Below are 27,887 nucleotides of genomic sequence, written 5' to 3'. Positions count from 1 at the left end.
ATGTGGATTATCCACATAGAAATCGCTGGACAAGCACCAAAGTATTCTACTAATGTGGATGTAGATGACAAGTAAGTGTTTGGGTATCACCTCTTGTCTGAGTTTGGCTTTGGATCTTGTTTGGGTTGATTATTTTTTTCAGTAGCTCAGTGGGACAAACTGTCTCAAACAACCTTAGTATAGCTTTCAGAATGAAGCAGGTGTCATAGCTGGCTTAAAGCCCCTTACATTGATGAGTGCAGCAGCCACCCTTCATTCAGGGTAAGAAACAATAGTGCTCTAAAAAGATGGGCTCATGCTCACCCAATGCCACTCAGGAATTTGAGCTATATAGGCAGAATGCTAGGCTGGGCATCCTTTGGCTAAGGGGGTGTGTTAAAGACAGAGAAGCAGGAGATAGAAGGCTGGTCTACACTGAACATTTACATCAGCATAGCTATGTCTCTCAGGGGATGGAGGGTGAAAACCTGCACTCCTGAAAGACCAACCTAACCCCTAGTGCTAGGTCAACAGAAGAATTTTTCCATTGACCTAGCTACTGGCTCTCGTGAAGGAGGTGGATTAACTCGAGTGCCAGGAGAACTCCTCCCATCACCGTAGTGATGTCTACACTGAAGTGCTACAGTGCTGAAGCGGTACTGCTGTAGCATTTTACGTGTAGACATACTCAGAGATGAGGAGACAGAGACAGGGAGAGACAGAGAAAGCTTGGACAAGCACAGGGTGTCCAGAGTGTGACCCAGGGAGAAGCCAAGACTTCTGGGTCTTCTGGGTCTAGAGAAGCTGGCTAAATAGACTTGAGGTCATAAGCAAAGAACTATTTCAAATTTGATGACAATATATATCTCCAGATCAGTGGCACTGCTATGGGCACCCACATGGCCCCACAATATGCCAACATTTTTATGGCTGACCTGGAACAACGCTTCCTTAGCTCTCATCCACTCAAGCCCCTTCTCTACCTACACTACATTGATGACATCTTCATTATCTGGACCCATGGGAAGGAGACTCTGGAAAAATTCCACCACCATTTCAGCAACTTCCACCCCACCATCAACCTCAGCCTGGACCAATCTACATGGGAAGTCCACTTCCTAGACACCACGGTGCAAATAAGCGATGGTCACATTAACACCACCCTATACCAAAACCTACCAACCGCTATGCCTACCTTCATGCCTCCAGCTTCCATCCCGGGCACACCACACAATCCATTGTCTACAGCCAAACACTGAGGTACAACTGCATCTGCTCCAACCCCTCAGACAGAGACCAACACCTACAAAATCTTCATCAAGCATCCTCAAAACTACAATACCCATATGAGGAAATAAGGAAACAGATCAACAGAGCCAGACATGTACCCAGAAGCCTCCGACTGCAAGACAAACCCAAGAAAGAAACCAACAGGACTCCACTGGCCATCACATACTTTCCCCAGCTAAAACCCCTCCAACGCATCATCAGGGATCTACAACCCATCCTGGACAATGATCTATCACTTTCACAGGCCTTGGGTGGCAGGCCAGTCCTCGCCCACAGACAACCTGCCAACCTGAAGCATAATCTCACCAGTTACTGCACACCGCACCATCGTAACTCTGACTTAGGAACCAATCCATGCAACAAACCTTGATGCCAACTCTGCCCACACATCTACACCAGCAACATCATCACAGGATCTAACCAGATCAGCCACACCATCACCGGTTCATTCACCTGCATGTCCACCAATGTAATATTCGCCATCATATGCCAGCAATGCCCCTCTGCTATGTACATCGGCCAAACTGGACAGTCCCTACGGAAAAGGATAAATGGACATAAATCAGATATTAGGAATGGCAATATACAAAAACCTGTAGGAGAACACTTCAATCTCCCTCGCCACACAATAGCAGATCTAAAGGCAGCCATCCTGCAGCAAAAAAACTTCAGGACCAGACTTCAAAGAGAAACTGCTGAGCTTCAGTTCATCTGCAAATTTGACACCATCAGCTCAGGATTAAACAAAGACTGTGAATGGCTTGCTAAGTACAAAAGCAGTTTCTCCTCCCTTGGTCATCACACCTCAACTGCTAGAAGAGGGCCTCATTCTCCCTGATTGAACTAACCTCGTTATCTCTAGCCTGCTTCTTGCTTGCATATATATACCTGCCCCTGGAAATTTCCACTACATGCATCCGACGAAGTGGGTATTCACCCACAAAAGCTCATGCTCCAATACATATATTAGTCTATAAGGTGCAACAGGACTCTTTGCTGCTTTTACAGATCCAGACTAACACGGCTACCTCTCTGATACTAAGCAAAGAACTAACTCCTATTGTTTGATTCCTCCAGTATTCAGGGAAAACAGGACAGTCCTTGTAAATAAACAAACATGATTCAAAGAAAACATCTGATTCTACCATCAGTTTTCCCTCCTAATTGGAACAACTTGTAACACCCTGAATTTTGCTAAGGTTTCAGGTCAAGAAGGGTAACGCACATATAGAAAACAGCTAATGAGCCTTATTGTCTTCTCACAAAGGTTTTCTACTGGTTTAACTCCATTGACTTCAATGGAATTACTCCTGATTTACATCAGTTTAAGTGAGACTGGGTTCAGGCCCACTGGCTTCAGAGTGGATTTCATCTTTAATTTTCAATGTTTTGTGTCATGTGCCCAGCAATAGATTGAATTTCTTGTTCTTTACAAAAGTGTTTGTTTCTATTTTAATTAAACTTGAGCTAACCTGAGCTCCTGGGGACTGCTGCTGTTGGAACGGTTTTCCAAGTGTTCCACCTACACAGCCATTTTCTCTAATTTCTCATCTCAGGCCTTGTCTACACTACAAGACTATTTTGAATCTACTTAAGTCGAATTTGTGGATTCGACCTTATGAAGTCGAATTTGTGTATCCACAGTAAATACACTAATTCGAATTTCTGAGTCCACAGTAACGGGGCTGGCGTCGACTTTGGAAGCGGTGCACTGTGGGAAGCTATCCCACAGTTCCCGCAGTCCCCGCTGCCCATTGGAATGCTGGGTAGAGCTCCCAATGCCTCCTGGGGGAAAAATGTGTCGAGGGTGCTTTTGGTTAACTGTTGTCATTGAATCGTCAATCACGCCCTCCCTCCCTGAAAGCTCCGGCGGGAAATCTGTTCGCGCCCTTCTCTGGTCGGTTACAGCGCGGACGTCACAGCACTGCGAGCATGGAGCCCGCTGCGATCATCGTTGCACTTATGGCCGTTGTCAACTCCTCGCACCTTATCGTCCACCTCTTCCACAGTCAGCTGCTGAGAAATCGTGCGAGGAGGCTCTGGCAGCGCGGTGAGGACAGGAATTCACAGAGTGGCGCAGACCTCTCACAAAGCAGGGTACGCCGCGCCGTGGAGATCATGGTGGCAATGGGTCAAGTTCATGGTGTGGAACGGCGATTCTGGGCCCGGGAAACATGCACGGACTGGTGGGACCGCATAGTGCTGCAGGTCTGGGATGAATCACAGTGGCTGCGAAACTTCAGGATGCGTAAGGGCACTTTCCTTGAACTCCGTGACTTGCTGTCCCCTGCCCTGAACCGCCAGGACACCTGGATGCGAGCAGCCCTGAGTGTGCAGAAGCGAGTGGCCATAGCCCTCTGGAAACTTGCAACACCAGACAGCTACCGGTCAGTAGCGAACCACTTTGGCGTGGGCAAATCTACCATGGGGGTTGCTGTGATTGAAGTAGCCCACGCAATCGTTGAGCAACTTCTCTCAAAGGTAGTGACTCTCGGAAACGTCCAGGACATCATAGATGGCTTCGCCGCGATGGGATTCCCAAACTGCGGTGGGGCTATAGATGGGACTCACATCCCTATCCTGGCACCAGCCCACCAGGCCAGCGAGTACATTAACCGAAAGGGCTACTTTTCAATGGTGCTGCAAGCACTGGTAGACCATAGGGGACGTTTTACCAACATCTTCGTTGGGTGGGCGGGCAAGGTTCATGACGCGCGTGTGTTCAGGAACTCTGGTCTGTTTAAACGCCTCCAGGCAGGTACTTTCTTCCCGGACCACAAAATAACGGTTGGGGATGTGCAGATGCCTACAGTGATCCTCGGGGACCCAGCCTACCCGCTAATGCCCTGGCTCATGAAGCCCTATACAGGCGCCTTGGACAGAGAGAAGGAACTCTTCAACTACCGGCTGAGCAAGTGCAGAATGGTGGTGGAGTGTGCTTTCGGACGTCTCAAGGGGAGATGGGGGAGCTTACTGACTCGCTCGGACATCAGCGAAAAGAATATCCCCGTAGTTATTGCTGCTTGCTGTGTGCTACACAATCTCTGTGAGAGCAAGGGCGAGACCTTTTTGTCCGGATGGGAGGTTGAGGCAAATCGCCTGGCTGCAGTTTACGCTCAGCCAGACACCCGTGCCGAGAGAATATCCCAGCGGGAAGCGCTGTGTATCCGGGAGGCTTTGAAAGCAAGTTTCCTCGGAGAGCAGGGTAACCTATGACTCTCCACTTGCTTTCAAGAGAAACTGACCCTGGGCCTGTGTCTGTATGTGTCGATTTCGATCTGCGGTTACATACCCCGTTCTCCAAGTTTCCCCCACTTCCAAAGCACGTTTTAAAGCAAATTAATTGTAACACTCATTATTAATAAATCTTTGTTTTACTTTGCATTTCTGTTCAGGTGTTGAAACATGGACGCATACTGTGCTGGGCACGGTGTGCACTGATGTACAGACCGCTTGTTCCATAGAGGAATGACATCCTCCTGCTCCTACATAGGTCTCTGGGGTGGGGGACGGTTGCAAGTGGTTGTGCATGAAGGGGAGGGTTTGCAGGAAGGGGTGGGTTTGCAGGAAGGGGCGAGTGGTGCCTTCTTTGGATAGGGGTTTGGATGACGGCAGTGGGCTGCGGGTTTGGGCGTAGGAAGGGGTGAGGGGTGTGGGGGAAGGGTGAGTATCTGTCCGTGGATGAGGGCTCTTGTTGGGGCTCAGGGCAGCGGAGAGGCTCGTTGCTACGGTGGAAGTGCATGGTAAGGGCAGCATGCCTTAACATTAAGGGGGTGGCAGACGCTAGGACCCTGGACAAGCATACACATCACAGAATGACCCGGGGCAGCATACACCACACAGAGTGACCCTGGTGCCTACTGACTGCAGTGTGTGTGTGCCCTGCAGTTGATCATGGCCCCAAGTCTGTACCCTGGTAATGTAGGCTATACCGTGCAATTATAAATCCCCTCCCCCCCCCCATACACAAAAAAATCCTCTGACACGAAAGACGTGACCGAAACAGTGAATAACAGCAAACAGCTTTTAATAATCTAATACACACTGGGGGGATGAAACTTGGATTTGGGACTGGGTGAGCCTGTAAGGGAAGCACTTCTACAAATTTATAGCGTGAGAGGTGTGTGGTACATTACCGCTATGCAGTGGTGCAGTGACAGTTCTCACGGCCCCTACCGCCCCGCCGTCTTGTACTTTTGGGTGAGGGGGGGGCAGGACTTTTTGGCGGGGGAGGGCGGTTGCAGATACACTGCAGGGGGGCTCTGTCCTCCTGCCTGTGGTCCTGCATAACATCAACAAGGCGCCGGAGCGTGTCCGTTTGCTCCCTCATTAGCCCAAGCAGCGTTTGAGTCGCCTGCTGGTCTTCCTGCCGCCACCTGTCCTCCCATTCGATGTGTGTGCGATGCTGTTGACATAGGGTCTCCCTCCACTGTCTCTGCTCTGCCGCCTCGGCTCTGGAGCAAGCCATCAGTTCCGCGAACATCTCGTCCCTAGTCTTTTTCTTTCGCCGCCTAATCTGCGCCAGCCTCTGCGAGGGGGATGCCGGGGCAGTCCGGGAAAGAGCCGAAGCTGTGTGATGGGAAAAGTAACTGATTTCCTTGAACAGATACATGTTTGCGAACAGTGAACACAGTCTAGTCAGTTTCTCTGAACAAGACCATACAGGGCAACAAGTCTCACGAGATCTCAGGACAAGTTCGAGATTTCGGAATACGCTCTCATTGGCTGCGGCATTGCACAGGAGAGCGGACAAGTGGGGAGAGACAGCTGAATCCGTCTAGCAGACAGTCCTGGTAAGCCTTACAGTACATTCTGCTTATCAGTTAATGGATAGCTGTGCCCTCCCGCTAAAGGCAATCTGGAAATCATATACTCTGACCCTTTTCCAGCCACTCCCGCCAGTGCACGGGAAAGATCAATGTATGCTTTTCCTATGTGGCCTACAACACGTGGCTGTTAAGCGAGGGTCATTGTTATGCAAAGTAAAAGTAAACCATTCACAACAGTAATAATACACTAATTGCCCTAATTAGATGCAGCATTTCATGAACGAGATCACCCTGATGCGGGTCCCTCGGAGTCACAAAGAGTGGATGCTAAGGGAAGCCCTGCAGAGACCAGGACCATATGCGGCCATGCTTGTGGAGGCGATGATTCCCATCTACATAAGGATGTCCTGGCGCGGAAGAGTGTGCTTCCACGGAGCAACCAACAAGGCACCTCTCCCCAGGAACCTCCTGCGGAGGCTTTTCGAGGACCTAAATGAGACCTTTCTTGAATTGTCCCTGGAGGATTATTGTTCAATCCCTATATGTGTGGACCTACTTTTCATATAGTTTTTCATTGAAAATTTTATATATAGTATTTCTATTTTTTTATACCTGTTTTATAAAAAATAAATGTTTACATGTTTATAGCACTTACCGCCTGATCCTTCCCCTGATTCAGAGTCCGGGTTAATGGCCAGGGAGGGTTGGTAGGGGATCTCTGTGAGGGTGATGAAGAGATCCTGGCTGTCAGGGAAAGCGGTATTGTGTTGGCTGTCACCTGCGCCGTCCTCCACAGACCCTTCCTCATCTTCCACATCGGCGAACATCGAGGAGGAACTGTCCAGGTTCACTATGCCATCCACTGAGTCCACGGTCACTGGTGGGGCAGTGGTGGCAGACCCACCTAGAATGGCATGCAGTGCCTCGTAGAAGTGGCATGTCTGGGGCAGGGCTCCGGAGCGTCCATTTGCCGTGCTGACTTTTTGGTAGCCTTGTCTCAGGTCCTTGATTTTCACGCGGCACTGCATTGCATCCCGGCTGTATCCTTTCTCTATCATTGCTTTGGAGACCTTCTCGAAGGTCTTTGCATTCCGCTTGCTGGAGCGCAGCTCCGACAGCACAGACTCCTCGCCCCACACACCGATCAGATCCAGGACTTCCCGGTCTGTCCATGCTGGGGACCTCTTTCTATTCTTGGATTGGCCGGACTCCTCTGCTGGAGAGCTCTGCGTCATTGCAGGTGCTGCGGAGCTCGCCCCGATGTCCAGCCAGGACGTCAGATTCAAAGTGCCCAGACAGGAAAATGAATTCAAATTTTCCCGGGTCGTTTCCTGTGTGGCTGGTCAGAGAATCCAAGCTCCGACTGCTGTCCAGAGCGTCAACAGAGTGGTGGACTGTGGGATAGCTCCCGGAGCTACTAAGTTCGATTTGCATCCACACCTAGCCTAATTCGAGCTAGTCATGTCGAATTTAGCGTTACTCCACCTGTCGGGGTGGAGTACCAAATTCGAACTAAAGAGCCCTCTAGTTCGAATTAAATGGCTTCCTGGTGTGGACGGTTGAGCGGTTAGTTCGAATTAACGCTGCTAAATTTGAATTAAAGTCCTAGTGTAGACCAGGCCTCAGAGGAACTGTGCAGGCTTTTTATTGATTTCTTAATAATGTATAAAAAGATATTCAATATGCTGCTCTGCTTTTGGCATGCACTCCAGTCTGGCAGCACATCTTAAAAGGGCAAGTGTCACAAGATGGCTCAGAGATATAAATTACAGCTCCCTGTCCCCCTGTAGCTCCCTAGTCCCGAAGGGGGTGTTCACCCTGAAGGAAGGTGTTGCCATCACCTATGCTTCTGTAGGGTTTGTTGAGGGTAGTCAGCTTTAAATGGCATAAGAGCCCCGTTGAGGTTGAATCAGCGCATCCTGGCAACCCATGACTATGCGCCATCCCCAACTAATACCACCAACTTGTGGGTTGTGATGGTACCCGGTAGCCTCCTCGGGGTTGCAGTTTTTGGATGAACGCTACATCATTTCTAACAAAGATTGGCAGGGTCGCTGTCTATGCCAGCCACTGGATTGAAGCTGGGCCATAAACTGTGGTTCTTTTGACTGTATCTTACATCTTTCCTCTATGCAGTTAAAAAAATAAAAAACTATGAAATTAAAAGGTTACTGAGATAACAATTTAAGAGAGGCAGCACAGAATTCGGTCACCTTTTGTACCCTTTCAAGTCTAGGCTGCTGTGTGAGGTGGAGAGGCCCCAGGAGTAACTCAGCCCTGAGGGTCTGTCTAAATTACAAAAATCTCCCCAGGCTGCCCTATGGCCCATAGCACTGTAGACTGCAGCCCCACCCCTGACATGCCCTTCTCACTGCCAGCTGGGGCCCAGCCAGCCTCTTCCTAAGGAGGGGGCCAAGTGGCAGGGTCACTACAAAAAATGCAGGGGCTAAAAGTCTATAATACTCTGTATAATACATGTACAGATAAAGTCTATACATGCCATGTTGCTGCACACTGACCTATGGGACTAGCTAATCAAGAGCTGCACAGCTCTGCACATATGCTGCATTCCCACTTTCCTCATCGCCAGGATCCCACTTTATACATGCATTGCATTCCGAGAGGTGTGTGTGTGTGTGTGTATGGGGTTTCCCCCACACACACACTTTGCATTGTCATGCAGCACATGTGTATCTTCCCCAAACACCATCTCTCCTTCCGGAGTGGGCCTAGAAGTGGAAGGGGTGGAGGAAGCAGAGTGAGGAGATGGCATCTTGGGGTTTTGGAAAGCAGGGAGCTGGGTCCAGGGGTCACAGAGGCCAGTGTCCCAGGAGGGATCCCCCATCCCTGCTCCAGCTCATGCTGGTCACTGACAGCTTCAATAGCTGTTTCTTCCCCATCTCCAAGGACTAGCCCTGGGTGAGAGAGACTGGCTGGTATCTCTGCCCCCTCTCTTTCCCTCCCACCAGAGAGACTGGGAGGACTGTTGCTTTAAAAGAAACAGCTACTAAAGTTTGGGCCTTAATTTCTTGCCTTTTAATATGATTCCCAGCAAATCAAGTTACATTTTTATTTCCTATTACTAACCCAGCTTTGGCGAAGAAATGAACATCTTATGTTACCTGTGCAAAAAAAAAAGAAAGAAAGAAACAAAACAATAGTAATATTTTTACTATCCTAGTTGTATAATTTCCTTCTTTACGTAGATTTGCATCTCTTCTTCCCCAAAACACAAAACTGTGTGTCTCCCAAAGATAATACATAATTGTTGGGGTTGGAATTAATTTAGGTGAGGAGATCTACAGGTGGGTCTTCCCCCCCCCCCACCTCTTCCCCCTCTAGTCACATAAATATTCCCTCTGGAATCAATAGAATTACTCAACATGAATAAAGAGAGACAAGGTAGGTGAGAGATCCTCTTTTAGTGGACCAACTTCTATTGGTGGAAAGGACAAGACTGAGCTATCCACCAACAGAAGTTGGTCCACTAAAAGATATTACTCTATCTATGGTGTGCCTCTCATATCCTGGGACCAACACAGCTACACCAACACTGCAAACATCACACAAATAGAAACTACTGATGTGGATAAGAGCTTTTAGGATCATCAAGGTCCTGATACGGACACCACCTCCATATGGATGTAGGGATCCAGCCACATGGAGCACTTGCAGGATCATGACTTTAATTTATGTTGCCTCCTTACTACATCCTTTTTTTCTTTTGCAATTTTTGTTTTTTATATTTTACTTTAAGATCCCATTAAGGTTCAGTGGTTTAATAGTATTACCACATCTGCTAGAACAGCCCGAGTTCAAACGGTATTAGAGCCAACACAAATGGTCTAGTGGTTACAGCACCACTTGGTGACTCAGGAGACATGGGTTCAGATTCCTGCATTGCTCTAGGCTTCCTGTATGACCTTGGGCAAGTCACCTAATGTGAACTCCTGAACGTGTTGAAGTCAATGGTGGAATCCTGACAGTTTTGTCATTAATCTCCCTGTCTTTCATCCCCCATCTACAAAATGGGGATTATAGTACTTCCTTACCACACAAGGGTGTTGTGAGTGTAGGTACTCTTAAAATACTGTGATGCACTCAGCTCCTATGGCAATGGGGGCTATGTAAGTACACAAGATAGCTAGGAAGTAAAATGATGTACATATTTGTGCCAATCTTTCAGGAGACACAAAGAAAAAGAAGAAAAAAGCAAACCATCTGAAATCGTTGGTCCAATCACAATTGTAAGCAAGAATACACTTGTAATGATAGTAACTACATGTTGGTCTAGTACACATGCAGTGAAATGTGAGTTTTCATGTCTTCCAAAATCATATTATCCCAGGTTTGTTGCATTCATTTTTGTCCCTCGGCTGCTTTAGAATTGTAGTTAACTCTGTAACAACTAATTACAAATGCTGCTCTCCATCCATATGAAGCACTCCCAATGCCATCTGTAGGCATTTCACCACACAGGGTAATGTAGGAGAGATGCCACTTGAACTTTTCTATACCTCTTTTATATTTCCACTGATGATGATGTGATATATAATCCAAAATACTATTCTAATGTTAAATGAATCAAAGCATTAACTTCCTAACATTTTATTGTAAATCGTTTATTTTGTTAACATTCAAACAACCAAGAAGCCATACTGGTATCCACTGACTAAAATAATCTGATATTTACTTCTTTTACTCATTCCCATCAGTTTCGATATGCAGACGGGCTGGATATAACTCTTATGGTATTTGGAACAATAGCACCAGTACTGAATAGAGTTTGCCTTCCTCTGATGTCACTGGTTTTTGGTGAAATGCACGACGGTTTTGTGAGTGGTTGTATATCCCAGGAGAGATTATGTAAGGAAACAGTTCATATATTTTATTTATTTTGCTTTTGTTCATGTTCCTCTCCCCTCACCCATTTATTTCCTTGTGATCGCCTTAGCTTTCCTGTGAAAAGAAGGGCTAAAAGTAAGTCCAATTTGTCTGTTTTTTTATTTGTTTATTTTTATTCCTGTAGCAGAGCTTGGCTATGTGGGTGTTTTCATGGCTAAGTAATTATCATCCTTACCTGAGAGAAAAGTTTGGGAAGCAGTAAGTCTTCATGTAAACGTAGTAGATTTCTTTGGCTTCTTTCATTTGTTTAAACTTCACTCATCATGGCCATTCATTTTATAAGTGAAATTCATCCCTCACTACAAATCTCACACAAGGATTAATAGTCCTTGAGAGGATTTAAGCGGTGTTCAGGCCTCTGCACAGGGATGGAATCCACCTTATGAAAATGGGCAGCGTCTTCATGAAGAAATGCTTACATGGAAGAGTTACAAATTATAATAAATTCCGATCCCACTTGATGTGCTCTACAGATGGTGGTGACCCGTTAATATTCTTCAAGATATCACTAGCTGTGTTGCCTATGGAAATAAAGGCTTCTGTTCTACTTTATTTAGGTTGATGGTGCTCGGTAACTTAATGTTATAACCATGGGCCTGGAACCTCTCTCCCCACTTCATTTGTGCAGGTAGAGAACAATGAAAAAGGGCAGAGCTGGGATGGGGAGCATGAAAGCAGGGGGAGGGGGCATTTACTTCCCTCAGTGGCTTCTATCACCCTCAACATTAATTTTTGTTCTGCATCGGGACAAAACTGAGACCTTTCCTTTTTTTTTTTTTGCAAAGTAGAGCATGAGAGACAGAACAGCCAGTAGCCAGATGGTTAGGGTACTCCTCTGTGATGTAGGAACTATAGGTTCAAGCCCCTGCTCTGATTTGGAGCAAGGATTTGAACATAGGTTTCCCACATCTCAGCTGACTGCCTAATAACTGGCTATTCCGGGTACTCTCTTATTATCCCCAGAAATCCCATTCTGGACCTGAGAAACCTTCTGGACAAAAGCTTGGTTGAAGCTAATACGTTTCTGTGAAAGGTTCTGCTTCAATGAATCTGTTTTCTGTTGAAAAATTTCTGAGCAGCTCCAGTAGTAAGTTTGAAGCTGGAGTAAAAAAAAAAAAATTACAAAAAATATTGAGCCTGAAAAAGATATATGTAAGGGAATTCGGTATATTTCTTAGTCTCAAATTTCTTATATTGTTAGCGATGGTAGTAGATTTGCAGTAGCACCTGGAGGCCACAAGCAGTATCACAACACTATACTACTAGGTGTTGCAGACACACGCGCGCGCGCGCACACACACACGCACACACACACACGTAACAAAAAGATAGTCCCTGTCCCAAAGACTTCACAGTCTCAGTAACAGATTATTTATACATTTTAAGATCTCAAAAACAATGTTAAAATCATAAAGGCATGTGTTTAGGAGGACCACTACCTGTTACAAATAAAGATGAGAAGATTCAATAGCCCTCCCCTTCTGGGCCTAGCATTTTTCTCCTGGCCTCACTTAGCCCAGAGCAAGGTCTCTAGGTGTGGTGTTGGGAATCCTGATTAATGAACATCTCTGCACTCATCCTGTTTAGGTAGGTCTAGTAGACTGCCGGGACAGAGTTATAAGATCACAGCTATTTATGCTTCTAAGTTATATTCCATAACAAGTTCTGTACATATGGAACAGAATTTTAAATGTTTCTTATGGGTCCAATTCTGTAAACATTACTGGGATAGTGCATACTTACATCAGCACGGTAGTATTTGCAAGATTGGATACTTCATCAGACACAGAATAATGACCCAGGCAGCACTTCTAAAGATCATTGTGAATCTGGCAGTTCTTTGCTTGGAGAAATAACATAATAAATATGAGGTATAGAGCTACTCTCAATTTGTTTGAGAAGTTCACTTCATTCTGCTCCCATTGACTGTAGATGATCATCACATTAACCAGTAAGGAGTTAACAGCCTATGCCAAAGCAGGTGCAATAGCAGAAGTCGTCCTGTCATCAGTGCGAACTGTTGTAGCCTTTGGAGAACAAGAGAAGGAAATCAATAGGTCTGACTCTCTCAATAGTTAATGTCTTTTTTAATGTATAACTTTGTCTGCAGCCACAATGACTAACATATGTTTGTCTTTTTAACAGATATACAAATAAACTAGGAGAAGCAAAAAACCTTGGTATAAAAAAGGCTATTGCTTCTAAGCTGTCTCTTGATTTTTTGTACCTAATTATAAATGGATGCTACGGCCTTGGGTTTTGGTATGGAACTACCTTAATTCTTGATGAGAATATTGGCTATTTAATTGGGACTGTCCTGGCTGTAAGTGTCATATTTTCACATCAGTGTCTTTCTACAAACTAACTTCATTGTGAAGGTGATGTTGAGTATATGATATGTTGGCTAAATGCAGGGACAAGAGATATCGTATGTGTGGAGAATCCGCAACTGCTCAGGAGCTGGGTTCTTTCTGTAACTTCCTGCAGAGCTGGTTGTGTTCTGTAAAATATAAGTTAAAATTAAGTTCCTTGCCCTTTTGATTGTGAAGTTGTGTTTGGATACCAGGGTAATGGGCACTAATATAAGAATTTAGATAGGCAGAAGAGAATCTTCACCTCATAACTGGTTTGTTGTTGTCTTTTTTTAATGTAACAATAAAGCAGATGTAAAATTTTCCCCCATTCTTCTCAGTGAAGTTTTCACTCTGAGGTCAAATAAAGATGACTTAAATCCACCTGATTTTGCACTTCACAGTCATAGCTGTTTCAGCCAACATGCTTATCTAATAGAGTGAGGCAAATAGTGATTTCTTTCATGATATTAGTTTGAATTTGTATAAAAATTTGTCTCTGCCATATTTGCGTCTCTTCTGTGTTTGTTTTCCATGAACATTCATGCAGTTTGTTTTACCAGCACAAATGTGCATAGAAGATGAATGTTAAATTTGCTTTCCAGAAGCATTCACACCAGATACAAGGATTATAATAATTGCAGTCAGAGAACAGAAACAATACCATGCGACTATATGACCAATCAGAACTAAATAACAGTAAATGAAGTTAATTGAAAACGTATTCAGATCATTTAAAATAACTAACAAATTAGAAAAAATCATAATCTGCTCATGGATTTTCCACAAACAGAAGAGAAGGTGACATTTGCCTAATAGATTCTTCCTCACAAATTCTGTGATCAGCTGTTAGGTAGGGTGACTGCATGTACTCCTCACATCTTGTGTTTCTCTTCATTTGAAGGATATTCTATTGAATAAAGTTGAAAGTTTGACTATGTGGAGTTTTGAATTGTTTGGAAAATTGAAACTCTATTTACTGGTTGCCTTAAAACTCAGAGTAATAGTGGGATTTATGGTGTAGTCAGCTAAAGATATGCTGGACTTTCGCAGTGTGGTTTGCGGGTTTTCTGAGTTTTCTGTAAAACTTGATCTAGCAGCGGTAAAGGCCATTCACTTTAATGAGCCAATAAATATTTTTGAATGACCTTTTTGTATTTTTAACAATATTTGGTGTTAAAATATACTACAATAGAGACAAATAGAACAGAAAACAAAAATAGTCTTTTTCTTTCTGTTTTATGTCGAAATTCCATAGAATTTTGCCAAAAACCCTTCTCAGTTTCTATTGTTCCAGACTATAAGGTATTATGCTGGAATTCCAAGGTTTAAACTTAATTATTTCGATACTTAGGAATGTCTTGTGAATGACACATCGATGCTGGGGCTGATCCTGCGGTCTTTTCTGAGGCATAGCTCCAATGGTCAGAAATGGGAGTGTTGCCTAAATCAAGACTATAGGACCAGCCTTTAATTTTGGATTTGTTTTCAGTGTGGGTTTCATCTTCTTCTTCCTCTAGGTTTTCTTCTGTGTAACTTTTAGTAGTTATTGCCTTGGCACTGCAGCACCACACTGTGAAACTTTCTCTATTGCTAGAGGAGCTGCCTTTAAAGTTTTCAAGATCATTGATCAGGTATGGACCCTTCTACCCTGTCCTCATAATTGGGCTATTATCTTATATGAGAGCACTAACAATGCCAATAGAAAAATAAAGTAGTAAAAAGCAAAAAGCCATGGTAATTTCCACTGAAAAATAAAGGAGGAAAAAAATAGTGTTTGTCAAATGGAAAAAGACCAAACTGGCTTAGCAGGAAACATTATGTTCAGGCTCTTAAAAGGAAATTGCAAACAATAGAATGCAGTTACCAAAGCAAAGTAACTGTGGCAGTTACTCTTAGATTGCAAACTACCCAATGCTAAAGCAGGTGTGGTGTGGGAGATGTTTTAAACTGTAGACTAAAAAATATGAAATATTCAGGCTATAATATCTCCCTCCCTCAATTATGCATTTGTAAATTATTTGCTTAAATTTTAATTTTTTCCACTCCCCAGAAACCCACTATAGATCGTATCGGAGGGGTAGCCGTGTTAGTCTGGATCTGTAAAAGCAGCAAAGAGTCCTGTGGCACCTTATAGACTAACAGACGTATTGGAGCATGAGCTTTCGTGGATGAATACCCACTTCGTCGGATGCATGTCTATAGATAGTTTTTCTTCAGATGGACACATACTCTGTCACATAAAGGGAACTCTTGAATTTATTAATGTACAATTCAGTTATCCTTCAAGACCAGATGTCCAGGTAGGAGAAACACCTATTCTGTGCTGTGTTGTAGTCACAGTGACTTCAACTTGAAATATGGCATGTTACTTGTGTATTATGCTAAAAGAGTTGTGTGCTTTAGAGGATAGGATGGAAGCACAGCAGTTTGGAGTCAGGAGGTTGATTTGAGTTCCATGCGTAGAGAGGAAACATCAAAGAAGGCATGGAGAAGAGTGTTGGAGAAGAATGTAAAAAGGGGTTGTTAGCCAATGGAATGTTTGAGCTGAGTGAGGCAAGAAAGGTGTGGCCTCTAAAAAGGAGAAGAGAAGAGAGATTGGAAGGAGCAAAGTTATGCAGGGTCCTAAAGGTGAGCCCAGGGGCTTGAATGTGATGCAGGAGGCATGCAGGAGCCAATGGAAGGACTTCAAGAGGGACTGAATGTGGTCAGAATCATGTCAGTAGATGACTTTTTGCTGCAGAACACTGGAGAAATTAGAGTATGTGAGGTGTCAGGAAGGGCAGGTTCCAATGGTTGAGGTATGAGACAAGATCAGAGCCAGATTTTGCAATGGGAATGAGTGCATTTTTAAAATGTATCAGGGATAAACCTGGCAGGATTTAGTGACAGTAGAGTGACCAGATGTCCCAATTTTATAGGCAGTCCCAATTTTGGGGGCTTTTTCTTATATAGGCACCTATTTTCCCCCCACCCCCTGTACTGTTTTTTCACACTTGCCCTCTGGTCACCCTAAGTGACAGAATCTCATTAATTTGAGATTGTTCTACATTTTATTTTATTTTTAACTACCATAAGGTTTTGAAAGGTCTCACTCTGAAAATTGACTGTGAACAAACGGTGCCATTGGTTGGAAGCAGTGGATGTGTTAAGAGCACAATGGTCCAGCTGCTTCAGAGGTTTTATGATTCACAGGAAGGAGTGGTGAGTACAGCCATTCTAGAGCATAGTACTGTTTACATGGGTATTAAAATAGTAATATACAAAGAATTATAGCTATACAAGTCCTCAAGGAAAAAGGAGACAAGTGGAGCACAAAGTTGGGGATATTGTACCCAACTATAATACACGAGATTTTGAGCCAATCAGCCACTGTTCCTCCCATCTGATGCTGGGAGATTTAACAAAAGTCTAACTCTTACAAAGTGAGCCTTACAGCCCTCAGAGTGTGGATCACTTGTAAGTTACATAAATCATTGGGAGCTTTTTAAATACTGTCGTGTGTTTTCTGTTCTGAGCAGCCTCACCCTTTACATTAGGAATTTGTTGCAGATGCTCAGCTTGGATTTAGAACACCCAAACACACACTTGGCTGGTGTCCTGAATGTTGGGTAGCCTACTTGCTTAACAGTGTTGTTTATAGGGTTTCCTGTGGAGGGTAGATATTGCCTTGAATTGAAATAAATATAATGTTTAACTATTAAATATTATTCAGGAGGCACCCTCTAAATGCAGATCTCTCCTTTGCTGGCAGATCTTTGCCAATGAGTCTGGCCCCAGATCTCAGTTTGAATCACCTGCTATCTGCTATTCAGATCTAGCTCCAGTAGATCTAGCTGATCAGATCTACACTCCTCCGAGGGACCTGGGGTCTCATGGTATTTAATACAGTATGTGATGAGAGGAGAGAGAAGCTATTGTTTTTTAAGCTTAACTACTTTAGGGGTGTTCATATGCCATTCTGATAGGGCCATATATGTATCTAATTTGATTGAGGTAACATGACCACATAGGAAGGTGAGGCCACTGATTATCCATACTTAAGTTACTCCATCCTTGCTGCTCACTCCAGAACCTGAACTTCTTGTCCTGGTGCTGTGAATTGGCAAGCGAGTTTTGGAGAGATGGGTCAGGGTCCTGACAGGACAGTCTCTGGGCTTGACCTTCTCGCAACTCTGTCCTCCAGACCACTACGTAATGGTGATCCCCCTCATGTGTGAAATGGGAAAAAACAACACTGTAACAAAATACAGCCAAGCACACTCCACCCCGGCTTCAGTGTCGCACAGTCCTGTGAGAGTGCATGTAGAAGACTGGTGTTGGTCTCAACGATTGCCTGACGCTTATATCTGTCCTCTCCTATTTGCTATCCAGACAAAGAATTTTCTTGGGCATTTCTGAGCACAGCTAAAGTGTAAAGTGCCAAACCTTGTGTTACCTCCTTCACCTTATGGATTACCTGCATTGGATTGATCTCCCATTTAAGATACAGGATGGTTGTTCTTTTCCCCATCTATCCTCCTTGCACCATGCTTCATGCAGGCCTTAGGGTGTGTGTCAAGAAACCATAATACCATACGATTGATAAGCAGAAATGGCCTCTGCAGGTTCAAGTTTTCCTCTCCTGCAAAAATGAAAAATATCTCCAGCCAACACTATGTAAGGGATGGAAGGATTCAGATTGAGGGCCCCTTCCTTTTTCCTTTACTTTGGCCTTACTGCAGATGTGGTGCTGGCAGAGGCAAATCTCCACTTGGTGTATGGAAACATCTGGCCAAGGACTATTTCTTCACTGAAACAAAAATAAATCCTCACTTTTCTCATGAATCCTAAATCTGCCCTAACAAACTGAATGGGAAGATTTTGTCCTAAACATCTGTAGGTTTAGAAAGATTCAAGAACAGGAGTGTCTTTTTGACCTGTGTTTGAACAGCACCTAGCACAATGCGGTCATGGTCCATGACCAGGGTTTCTAGGTGCTACAGTAATACAAAATAAGAAGAAAAATAATAATATACAACCTCAGGCTCTCATAGTCTTTTTCTTTCTTTAGATCACAGTGGATGGACACGACGTAAAGTCCCTTAATCTGAGACGTTACCGAGAATTCATTGGTGTGGTCAGTCAGGAACCTGTTCTGTTTGGGACAACAATTAGAAACAATATAAGATATGGTCGAGAGGATGTAACTGATGAAGAAATTGAGAATGCAGCAAAAGAAGCAAATGCTTACGATTTTATCATGGAGTTTCCTGATGTAAGTATGGTACTTAAAATAACCTGCATTCTTGGAAATGAACTGAAATAAAGTGAGATATTGAGATATGACCATAAAAGAAACCATTTTTTGTGTGTGTGTGACAGAAGGAATTTCCAGCAATTGCAATGTTTCTCTAAGTTCTCTGAAACAGACATCTAAGGAAATGGAAACAAATCTAGGCTGGGGTCAGGGGAGGGATAACTGTGAATCCAAAAGCTGGAAGCATGGATGACTCTGATATAAATGCATCTTAAAAGTAAGAACTATGGTTGTCTTTCCTTCAATCTCAGCCCCAAGTTGAGGGACAGCTGCCCCTCTGCAAAATCACAGAATATGGTAACCAAAACTCAGCAGCAGCTGATAAATGTAAGCACAAAACATTGTTTTTTACAGCCACCGTGTGGCCACGAGTGGAATTTGCAGTGTCATTCAAAATTTGTATTTTTAGGCATATAAGGTGGTGATCGGTGTAGTGCTTATGGCACAAAGGCACCAGTTCAATAAGGCACTTGAGCATGTGCATGACTTCAGGCACATGAGTATCCTCACAGTCAATAGAACTACTTACATGCTTCATAGGGTGACCAGATGTCCTGATTTTATAGGGGGCTTTTTCTTACATAGGCATCTATTACCCCCCCTCCCAGCCCAAGCCCGATTTTTTACACTTGCTATCTTGTCACCCTAGTGCTTCAAGTTATGCAGGTGCTTCAGTACCTGGCTGAATCAGGGCAGCAGATCTGACATGTATTTTTTGAGGGGTGCTGTGGCTGAGTGGATAAGATTTGGGTCTTTCACATCAGAAATCTGTGTTCCAGTACCAGATCAAGCAGAAACTCCCTCTATCGCCTTGGGCTGCCCCTCTGGTCCTTAGTACCTCATCTGAAAAAATCCCATGACCACCTACTTGTGGGAAGATTTTTGCTACTGAAAATGACTTGTGTAGATTTCATTTCAAATGGGATTTGTGTCCTGCACTCTGGGGATCAGACAATCTATAACCTTAGCTTTCATTTCACTAGGCTGCTCCCATAATACATAATTATCTTTCTCTCACTGTAGGCCTGATCCAAAGTCCATTGAAATCAAGGTTGGGGGGTGGCGTGTCTTTCCATAGACTTCAATGGACTGTGGATCAAGCTCTGTTTAGTGTTTAATTGTCTATACTGCAAAACTGATGGTGTCGCTGCTATTTTCTCAGAAATTCAATACCCTTGTAGGAGAAAGAGGAGCACAGATGAGTGGTGGCCAGAAGCAGAGAATAGCCATAGCTTGAGCTTGGATTCGCAACCCTAAAATTCTCTTGTTAGATGAGGCCACATCTGCCCTGGATACAGAAAGTGAGTCAGTAGTCCAAGCTGCACTGGAAAAGGTAAATGCTGGGCTAATGACACAACCTCTACTTCCATCTTCTTCAATCAAATATATTTTCTTTCAAAGCAAGGAATAGATGAACAAGATTATTATTGTACTGCAATGACAGGGGTGATTTACTCAATTACTGCCAAATGCTGCCCATTCTTCAGCTGTAACAATGCTGTAGCCCCATTGGGAACAACAGTAACCACATGGTAACTCTGACCAGGGACCAGTCCTGCAGTGAGGCTCTGTACGGGTAAGCCCTCAGTGCAAGACTGGGGTCTAAATCACTAAGATATAATGAATGTATTGTTATGTGGTTATGGGGCCCAAAAGTTGCCCTGATGCACATGCAAACCCATTGGCTACCACCAGATTGTAAATAGGTGCAAATCATTGAGGGCAACATTTGCCCTTTGGCAAATAATTTGTCACTGTTAGAACTTTTAGAATCAACATCTTGTCTGTTTCTTGAAAATCAATTTTAAATACACAAACATCTGAATTGGTACAATAGATATTTCTGTACTTTCAGATCATCAGACCAATGCTAACAAAAATGCCAAATGGGGTATTAAGAAGTGCTACAGTAATGTTAATCCTTTGGGTGTGTAAATCTTGATACTTTCTAGTTAATGCTTTTCATAGAGATGTGCACTGCCGAAGAAGTGTGCATTGATTATTATTCCACTGCATGTCACTCCAAAAAATAGATCCTCAGCACTGACGAACGATTTGTCTACATTGCACTGGCAAAGTGCACCAAAGGGGTGTGATTTGTGAAACGTGGTAAATTGTTGTGCTCTAACTGCCCTTTAAAAGATACCTAGTTCATGTTTTATAGATTCATAGACTCTAGGACTGGAAGGGACCTCGAGAGGTCATCGAGTCCAGTCCCCTGCCTCATGGGAGGACCAAATACTGTCTAGACCATCCCTGATAGATGTTTATCTAACCTACTCTTAAATATCTCCAGAGATGGAGATTCCACAACCTTCCTAGGCAATTTATTCCAGTGTTTAACCACCCTGACATTTAGGAATTTTTTCCTAATGTCCAACTTAAACCTCCCTTGCTGCAGTTTAAGCCCATTGCTTCTTGTTCTATCATTAGAGGCTAAGGTGAACAAGCTTTCTCCCTCCTCCTGATGACACCCTTATAGATACCTGAAAACTGCTATCGTGTCCCTTCTCAGTCTTCTCTTTTCCAAACTAAACAAACCCAATTCTTTCAGCTTTCCTTCATAGGTCATGTTCTCTAGACCTTTAATCATTCTTGTTGCTCTTCTCTGGACCCTCTCCAGTTTCTCCACATCTTTCTTGAAATGCGGTGCCCAGAACTGGACACAATACTCCAGTTGAGGACTAACCAGTGCAGAGTAGAGTGGAAGAATGACTTCTTGTGTCTTGCTCACAATACACCTGTTAATGCATCCCAGAATCACGTTTGCTTTTTTTGCAACAGCATCACACTGTTGACTCATATTTAGCTTGTGGTCCACTCTAACCCCTAGATCCCTTTCTGCCCTACTCCTTCCTAGACAGTCTCTTCCCATTCTGTATGTGTGAAACTGATGATTCCTTCCTAAGTGGAGCACTTTGCATTTGTCTTTATTAAACTCCATCCTGTTTACCTCAGACCATTTCTCCAATTTGTCCAGATCATTTTGAATTATGACCCTGTCCTCCAAAGCAGTTGCAATCCCTCCCAGTTTGGTATCATCTGCAAACTTAATAAGCATAATTTCTATGCCAATATCTAAGTCATTGATGAAGATATTGAACAGAGCTGGTCCCAAAACAGACCCCTGCGGAACCCCACTTGTTATACCTTTCCTGCAGGATTGGGAACCATTAATAACTACTTTCTGAGTACGGTTATCCAGCCAGTTATGCACCCATCTTATAGTAGCCCCATCTAAGTTGTATTTGCCTAGTTTATTGATAAGAATATCATGCGAGACCATATCAAATGCCTTACTAATGTCTAGGTATATCACAACCACTGCTTCTCCCTTATCCACTGTCGCAACCTGATACGCAGTTATGGCTCTGTATGGCCAATTGTCGGTCCACGGCCATCTTGTCCTGTTAAAAGGACAAGGCAGCCTCCATCTTGGACCAGGTTCTTGTTGCATAGGAAAGGGCAGAGACCTAATCCTGCCCAGCAACACTAAAGTCCTGTGTGTACTTTCCTGCTTTTTTTTTTCTGTTGGGCCGTCTAAAGGTCAGGCTAGTGCAGTGTGCAAAGACCTGATTCTGCCCAGCAACTCCGTAGTATGCATTTTCCCGCTCTTTTTGGGCCCGGTCATCTGGAGGTCAGGCTAGTTCTGCCCAGCAACTCCAGAGTACTGTATACAGAGACCTAATTCTGCCCAGATACCCCAGTGTGCCGTGTGCAAATCCTGCCGGCGTGGGGGGCAACAGCTCGAAGCCTGGAGGGAGGGGGAACCAGGGACCAATCAGATGTTGACACGAGTGAGTGAGACCCTTTCTATAAAACTAGGTTTCCCCCCAAAATCTGGGTGGAGTATCCGCGTGTCAGCTGAAGGACCTGATCAACCTTTCGGCCAGGGTCTCCTCCCTGCTCGTGTCGTGTCATCTTCATTGTCGCCTTGGACCTGTTCCTGGCACCTCATCATGCTTCTGGTGTCTGCTCTGCTGGTCAGCTGCGCCTGGAGTGCGGTATTTGTTTTCTAATTTCTGGCAGTTTGCTTATGTAGCCTCCTATTTTTCCCCTCCCTAACCCAGTACCAAGTGTGTACACAGTGTTAAGGATTAAAGTATTGAGCTCATAATTGCACAATTGCCTAGGTGTATAGTTGTTTTAAGGTTTTAATAAATTGTTTATTGTAAACTGTTTTAAGTGTGTGAGTCACTGCTCTGTCTTTGTCCGGAGTGTTTGTGTCTGGGAGCTGTCTCCACCTGGGGATTAGCTGACCAAGGGGTTCCTGTCCCCGCGGTCTGTGTGAGTGGAATCTGCCCAACTGCAGCCGCACCACACTCTGGGTTTACCCTTAGTGTGAAAGCAAGGGTGGTTGAGGCAGTGGCCTGTGGGTCTCTTTCCTGTGTTGCACCGGGCACCGCCCTGACGAACCCGATTCCCATCTTGTGTGATTGGTGTGTCTGCCTATCCAGTGTGGTGCAGTGAGCAGTATACAATTGTACTGTTAATGATTTTTGGGTTGTTTATATTGCCTAACAACATCCCAGCTAAAAATTTCCTCTCTCCCTTGGCCCAAGTTGTAACTTTCCCCCAAATAAACGCAGCCACTTGGCTTTGCACCTTATTCTGGTCCTGCCTGATTTTCCTCTCCCAATATAAAGCTGATCGAACCGCAATCTATTTCGGACATCCACAAGACTTGTTATCCAATCAAAGAAAGCTATCAGATTGGTTTGACATGATTTGTTCTTTACAAATCCATGCTGGCTATTCCCTATCACCTTACCACCTTCCAAATGTTTGCAGATGATTTCCTTAATTACTTGCTCCATTATCTTCCCTGGCACAGAAGTTAAACTAACTGGTCTGTAGTTTCCTGGGTTGTTTTTATTTCCCTTTTTGTAGATGGGCACTATATTTGCCCTTTTCCAGTCTTCTGGAATCTCTCCCGTCTCCCATGATTTTCCAAAGATAATAACTAGAGGCTCAGATACCTCCTCTGTTAGCTCCTTGAGTATTCTAGGATGTATTTCATCAGGCCCTGTTGACTTGCAAGCATCCAACTTTTCTAAGAGATTTTTAACTTGTTCTGTTTTTATTTTACCTTCTAAACCTATCCCCTTCCCCTTAGCATTCACTATGTTAGGCATTCCTTCAGACTTCTTGGTGAAGACCGAAACAAAGAAGTCATTAAGCATCTCTGCCATTTCCAAGTTTCCTGTTACTGTTTCTCCCTCCTCACTGAGCAGTGGGCCTACCCTGTCCTTGGTCTTCCTTTTGCTTCTAATGCAGGGGTAGGCAATCTATGGCAAGTGTGCCGAAGGCGGCACGCAAGCTGATTTTCAGTGGCACTCAGGTCCGGGGGCCTCTGCATTTTAATTTAATTTTAAATGAAGCTTCTTAAACATTTTAAAAACCTTATTTACTTTACATACAACAATAGTTTAGTTATATATTATAGACATAAAGACCTTCTAAAAACGTTCAAATCTATTACTGGCACGCAAAACCTAAATCATAGTGAATAAATGAAGATTCGGCACATCACTTCTGAAAGGTTGCCGACCCCTGTTCTAATGTATTGATAAAAAGTCTTCTTGTTTCCCTTTGTTCCTGTAGCTAGTTTGAGCTCATTTTGTGCCTTTCTAATCTTGCCCCTGCATTCTTGTGTTGTTTGCCTATATTCATCCTTTGTAATTTGTCCTAGTTTCCATTTTTTATATGACTCCTTTTTATTTTTTAGATCATGCAAGATCTCATGGTTAAGCCAAGGTGGTCTTTTGCCACATTTTCTATCTTTCCTACCCAGTGGAATAGCTTGCATTTGGGCCCTTAATAGTGTCTCTTGTTATATAGTCCTGTTTCAAGTGGGACTACATGAATGTGAACCAGGTACCTTTTAGGGTATGTCTACACACCAATTAAACACCTGTGAGTGGGCCCATGTCTGCAGACTTTTGCTTGTGGGGCTCACGCTGTAAAACTGAGGGTAGACATTTGGGCTTGGGCTGGATCCTGAACTCTGGGACCCTCCCCCATCATAGGGTCCCAGAGCCTGGGTTCCAACCTGAATGTCTACCCTGCAATTTTAAAGACCCACAGACTGAGCCCCATGAGTCTGAGTCAGCTGACCTGGGCCAGCCTCAGGTGAGATATTGCAGAGTAGATGTATCCTGGGTGTCTTTATGCCACTCTGAAGCCTCTTGCACTTACAGAAGCCTCAAGAAGACAGTTGAGAGCTCCCACAGTTCAGGAAAACTCCTGGGAGGTGTGAGGCTAGCATAGCCAACTTCATGCTACCTGGACCCCTATACAGCGGCATTTTGGGGCAGGGCCAGAGCACATGTTGCTCCATCTGAGCCTCTGCAAGGAATCAGTCCCTATGAGACTGTTCCATGTGGCATAACCTAAAGCAGCTCAGAGTTTAGCTTTTCTAATTTTGAATAGAATAATTAAAAAGAGAGAGAGTCAAGAAAATCAGGCGAAGCAAAAGAAGCTTTCTGAGTTTGCTGAGTGTGGATGCCGGCAAGCAGGTCTCCTGTAGCTCAGCAGAGACAGGACCAGGATATGAAAGGTTTTAGTTGCCAGCTGTGGAAAAACTCACGGATTGTCAGGATGTTTAGCAAATGAAATCGATTGGAGGAACTACAGTCTCAATATGACCAATTAGAGTAAATTGCACTAAATCTCCAAGCCACAGGGGACACACATGACAATTTGGTTGTTTGTTTACAGGCCAGCAAAGGTCGAACCACTCTTGTAATAGCTCATCGGCTTTCCACCATTCGGACTGCAAATGTAATAGTGGCCATAGCGGATGGTGCTGTGGCTGAAGTAGGAACACATTCAGAGCTGATGGAGAAAAGGGGGTTATATTATTCACTTGCAACAGAACAGTGGGGCCAGGATTTTGGCCTAAAATGGGAGAACACACATGTATTCTCAAGAGTTTTGCAAACCATTTGAAAAACAGAATTAAAACAATATTTCAAAGTATTTTTAAATGTATTGTTTGCTTACAACCTTTTGGGCCCACTTCTGAAAGAGGCAGAGCAGCCTCATTTCTCATGGAAGTCAATGGAAGCTCACAGGAATAACTGCACAGAATTAGGCTCTTTGGAAGAAAGTGAGCATGGCTTCCTTAATGCGTGGCACAAAATGTTAGCTTTTTGTGTAAATATGTAGAGAACACAGAAGATGCCTGTAGCTGGAGTTCAGGACGTGAGGAGTGAGAATCCAATAACTAGGAGAAATGTTCTTATGTTTCTGCCAAATAAGGGTGTGAGTAGCAAATTCAATCAGAGGACTAAATCCAAAATAGCAGTCAGGGTCTCAAAGAACCTACATGAAACTGCAAATGGAAGTGGAGTCTACCTAGGGTGACCAGATAGCAAGTGTAAAAAATCGGGACAGGGGTGGGGGGTAATAGGTGCCTATATAAGAAAAAGCCCCCAAAATTGGAACAGTCCCTATAAAATCAGGACATCTGGTCACCCTAAGTCTACCTAATGCAACTGCACTGACCTTTTGGATGTATTTGTGACTGAATTTATGTTGTGTTAAAGTCTATTAAAACAGAAGACCATGAAGAATCAACAGAAACTATTACCTTAAAAGATCACGAAGAAGTGTTCCCCATCAGTGGGTTGATTTCCAAAAGAGCAAGCTTAAAACATGTTCCACAAAAAGAGGCTGAAGAAGAAGCTGCACCCGAAGAGGTAATGGTTTACTGTAGCGTAGTCGAGATTTTTTTGTTTTGGTTTGGTTTTGGTTGTTTGGTTTGTGGGTCTTTGTTTTCATCCTAAAAAGATTCAGCAGTTCAGTGGTAAACCTGCACAATTCTTCCAGAGAGATCAGAACATTTCTGAAAGGTGGTGTATATCAAAAATTATTTCAGTGAGAGTCAAGAGGACTGTGTCCTCTTCCTAAAATTGTATCACTGATTCAATGTACAACTTTCAGCAAATCACTTCACTTCTGAATGTGTCATTTCCTCATCTATAAAATATGGGTAATACATAACCTCCTTTGTAGAGCTTCTTGAGATTCTTGAGTGAAAGGTGCTACTGATTGTAAGTACAAAGTACCATGTAAAGTTTGCTGTTAAGAGTATTCCAGAGTGTTTTTAGAATGGATTTTCGCCTGTCCTGCCACTTGTAGTCGTTCCATTTACCTGCCTTGTTCTCTATTAGTCCAGGGTTCTTAAACTGAACTCTTCTTGTAGGCACCTGTCATGAATTTACAGCTAACGGTAGCATAAAATCCCTTCTTTACCTGTAAAGGATTAAGAAGCTCAAATAACTTGGTTGGCACCTGAACAAAGGGAACCAATGAGGGAAGAAGATGCTTTCAAATCTGTGGGGGAAGGTTTTTGTTTTGTCTCTCTGTGGGTTCTCTCCAGGTCAGCGAGGAATCAGGGCAGGGAAAATACATCTCCCAAAGCCATACCTGAACTAAGCATCTAAGATTACAAGTTGTAAGTAATAGGAAGGAAATGCATTAGTTTATCTTTTGTTTTATCTTGTGAATTGTCCCTATGCTGAGAGGGAGGTTTATTCCCAGTGTTTTTGTAACTTTAAAATTTGGCCTAGAGGGGAATCCTCTGTCTTTCGAATCTTATTACCCTGTAAAATTACTTTCCATCCTGATTTTACAGAGGTGCTTCTTTTACTTTTTTCTTTATAATAAAATTCTGTTTTTTTAAGAATCTGATTGGGTTTTTAGTGTCCTAAAAACCCAAGGGTCTGGTCTGTGCTCACCTTGGTTACCTATTTGGTTGGTATATTATTCTCAAGCCTGCCCAGGAAGGTGGGTGAAGGGACTTGGGGGGATATTTTGTGGAAACAGGAACTCCAAGTGGTCCTTTTCCTAAATCTTCGTCTAACTCCCTTGGTGGTGGCGACAGTACCCATCCAAGGACAAGGAAGGATTTGTGCCTTGGGGAAGTTTTTAACCTAAGCTAGTAGAAATAAGCTTAGGGGGTCTTTCATGCGAGTCCCCACATCTGTACCCCCGAGTTCAGAGTGGGGAGGGAACCCTGACAGCACTATAATGCAGCTCAGCTCTCTTAAAAATATAAAATTGAATTGTATTTGACAAAAATAAAAGATCTGATTTTAATCTGTTTTTCTTTTCCAGGAACACCTTCCCAAAGTTTCTTTCCTCAAGCTTTTTAGAGTAAACAAGTCTGAGTGGCCTTTCATTGCACTGGGGACACTAACTGCTGTTATTAGTGGAGCATTTCACCCTATCTTTTCCATCATATTTGCTAAAATTATAACAGTAAGTGCAGTACTGATCTTTCCGTAA

General features: G+C 43.7%; 1 pseudogene; it reads left to right on the top strand.

The window, feature by feature from the left end:
• LOC123363268 lies at nt 1-27,887 on the top strand (annotated as a pseudogene).

Source organism: Mauremys mutica, chromosome 2, assembly GCF_020497125.1.
Source record: "Mauremys mutica isolate MM-2020 ecotype Southern chromosome 2, ASM2049712v1, whole genome shotgun sequence".
In the NCBI taxonomy this organism is placed as follows: domain Eukaryota; kingdom Metazoa; phylum Chordata; order Testudines; family Geoemydidae; genus Mauremys; species Mauremys mutica.
The sequence above is the reverse complement of the archived record's forward strand: the minus strand, read 5'-3'. Positions and strand labels throughout refer to the sequence as shown.